Below are 3,400 nucleotides of genomic sequence, written 5' to 3' on the forward strand. Positions count from 1 at the left end.
CTTATTTCTTACCTTATTGGCCTGGTTCTCGTTGGAGTTACCACATGTGTTGGTCTTGACGACACTTACATTCGTTCTTGCATTAATGACACTTTACGGAGGTCGGGACAACAACATGAGATCTAAAAATGCTATAGTTTTAGTGTGGAGGTAATGGTTTATGTAAACAGTTGGGGACAGTGAGTACACGTGGTGTAGTGGTAGATGGAAGTTGCAAGTTTAATTTTCATTCTACGTAAATTACAACTTTAAGCATGTTGCAGGTGACAGCTGGTGTACTTGAAGGCCAATGGAGAAGTGAGAGAACCTTGAGCAAGACTTAACACCCAGCATGTTACTTCAGCCTCATCAGTTAAGTTACTTATATATTATCTTAGCTATTATGGTCAGCCCATAAACCACTCAACACTGTGCTCCTACACTGGGCAGTGGAGGGTGTGTGTGTGTGGGACCTGGCTGACTGTGAATGTTGGAGGGCTCTGGAGGACTGTGTGTGTGTGTGTGTGTTGGAGGACTGTGTGTGTGTGTTGGACTGTGTGTGTGTTGGAGGGCTCTGGAGAACTGTGTGTGTTGTAGAGCTCTGGAGAACTGTGTGTGTGTGTGACTGACTGTGTGTGTGTTGGAGGACTGTGTGTGTGTGAGTGAGTGTTTTGGAGGTCTGTGTGTGTGTGAGTGTTTTGGAGGACTGTGTGTGTTTTGGAGGAGTGTGTGTGTGTTGGAGGACTGTGTGTGTGGGGGTTGGTGGGGGTGTGTGTGTGTTGGAGGACTGTGTGTGTGTGGGTGGGTGGTTGGGTGTGTGTGTGTTGGAGGACTGTGTGTGGGTGGGTGGGTGGGTGGTTGGTTGGGTGTGTGTGTGTGTGTGTGTGTGTTGGAGGACTGTGTGTGTGTGTGTGTGTGTGTGTGTTGGAGGACTGTGTGTGTGTTGGAGGGCTCGGTATTATTGCAGTTAAGGCCAGTACGCACCTGACTTTTAACCATCCCCAACCTTTAGATCTCCTTATTGGAGTATTTCTAACACTATTTTAACCAGGGAGCAAAGAATGTCAGAAAGGAGTTTTAAAGATTTCCATGCTTTTTTTTTGGGGGATATAATTCTAAAGAGGGTGCTTTCCCCTGGAAATAAAGGTCAAATCCAATTGAATCGACCCAAAATACACAGGATAAACTAATTTCTAAACTACGAGGGCATATTGGACGAAACTGCAATTTTACAACGGGCTCTGGAGAGCTGTGTGGACTGTCTAGATAGACTAAGCTGGGAGTTAAATTAAGATTAGCTGTAGAGATTTGGGAAAGCTTAATAAAATGCTATAAAAATGTACAGGACTAAATGCCAATTACTTACAGTATTAGTGAGCATTAGTAGTAGTAAAGTGATTAATAGTAAGTAAAGCTGGTTGTTAGGTGGGTTTTAACTAACAAATTAACTAACCTAATCAGCCTAACATAGATTAAATGTAACTAATCTAGACTGACCCAAATTAATATTAAGTTACCTATTATATAGTTTATATATTGGATAACAATTATATTAAAGAATGTAACTTAAAATTTGCCACAAGTTAACTGATCATGAATTCAGAAAGTTAAGCTAGAAAAATATTTCACTTGTTTAAATTATTAAAGATCAATAGCTTGCGTACTTTGCACCATCCTTTTCAAAATCTAATCGTGTACTGTACTGACTTTCTCCTCAGGTTAAGCTGGCCAGAAGTAACATCATACTGAACCTAAGGAGAAATAACTTAAAATGCCAGAACAGGTAAAGTCAACTTAATGAGTTTTATTTAGGCAAGGGAAGCTTGTGGGACTTGTGAAATCATTAAACATTGTGTGGGTGTGGCTTGTTGTAATTAGAGTAGGGGGACAATATGGCTTGTGTGTTGGCATATGGGGTGAGCAGGTGTGTTGGTAAAGTTTTTCATTCAAGCTAAATGTGACCAAGTTGTCAAGGGGAACACGGAAGGGGGCTTGAGGGGTGGGAGGAAGGGAGGGAGGATTCAGTAAGTGTTGACTATGAAGCAGTGTGGAGAGATTTAGTAGTGTAGCAGAATTGGTGATGAAGGCTTATGATTGGCAATACTATTGTTGTGGTAAATGTTAGTTGAGGAATTAAGAAAACTAACACTAATGCAACTTAAAATAAGATCTTTTGTAGATAAGGTATTTAAGTAAACAATTGGGGACGGTACAAGTACATGTAGTCTGGTGGTAGATGGAAATTGTATGTTTAATCTTCATTGTACATAAATTACAACTTTAAACATGTTGCAGGTGACAGCTGACGTACGTGAATGCCAGTGAAGAGGAAGTGACTGACACCTTGAGCAAGATGTAACACCCAGCATGTTACTTCAGCCTCCTCAGGTAAGTTACTTGTGTATCTTAGTATGGCCATCCCCTAAAAACTACTGGAAGTAAGACTAGAGGAGGGACTTACTTTGTGTGAAGGGTTGGAAAGGAGGAGCATTGGGCGGTGGGCTCGTACAGTGCAGGCGCTTCGTGCAGTGGAGGGGCCTCATTACAGTGGGGAGTGGAGTTACTAGTACAGTGGGCCGAGCTCATTACAGTGGGGGGTGGGGGCCTGCATTGCAGTGGGGTGCCTGCATTATAGTGAATGACTGCTGGTACAGGGAGCCTCATTACAGTGGGGGTGGGTGCCTGTTACAGTGGGGGTGGGGGCCTGCATTATAGTGGGTGGCTCGTACAGTGGGGGTGGGGCCTCTCGTGCAGTGGGGGTGGGGGCCTCGTACAGTGGGGGTGGGTGCCTGCATTACAGTGGGGTTGGGGCCTCTGTACTTATAGTGGGCGGGCTCGCACAGTGCAGGGGAGCCTCGTACAGTGGGGGGTGGGTGCCTCATTACAGTGGGGGTGGGGGCCTAGGTATAGTGAATGACTGCATTACGAATGAGGGTGGGGGCCTGGAGTACGGTGGGGGGTGGGTGCCTGGTATTAGTGGGCGGCTCGTACAGTCAGAAGCGCTCAGCCATGGATGGTGGTGTGCTCAAGCAATGGTGAATGGTGTGTGCATGTTAAAAATGTGATGCAAAAAATAGCATGTACTATGAAGGCATGTGGGGGATGATGCCTAGATGAAGACTGCTGCAGCCAAAAGTGAGAAGGACAATGCTCCTGTGTAAGGTGATATAGGAGGGTGTTTGAGTGTATGGATATATCACATATATATAAGAATGCAAGTTTAGATTCCAAGAAATTCTGGAGTAAATGTTGTGTATTGGTAGTAATACATTAAGGCTAATTAAGGTTGATCTAAATCCAAACCATGTTGCAGGTGGTTGGTGTACAAGATAGATGGACCAGACACAACAAGGTGACTACGACTGTCTAGCATCCCACACCTTGAGGACTACCACCGTACTAAGAAAGAACAGAATTGGTG

General features: G+C 44.3%; 1 long non-coding RNA gene across 1 annotated transcript; it reads left to right on the forward strand.

The window, feature by feature from the left end:
- The first annotated feature begins 257 nt into the window (after positions 1–257).
- LOC121878862 lies at positions 258–2,461 on the forward strand. Its single transcript, XR_006091241.1, has 3 exons — positions 258–351; positions 1,698–1,762; positions 2,275–2,461. It is a non-coding gene; the product is annotated as an uncharacterized LOC121878862 (long non-coding RNA).
- Positions 2,462–3,400: the final 939 nt, after the last annotated feature.

Source organism: Homarus americanus, unplaced genomic scaffold, assembly GCF_018991925.1.
Source record: "Homarus americanus isolate GMGI-L3 unplaced genomic scaffold, GMGI_Hamer_2.0 scaffold7545, whole genome shotgun sequence".
Lineage (NCBI taxonomy): Eukaryota > Metazoa > Arthropoda > Malacostraca > Decapoda > Nephropidae > Homarus > Homarus americanus.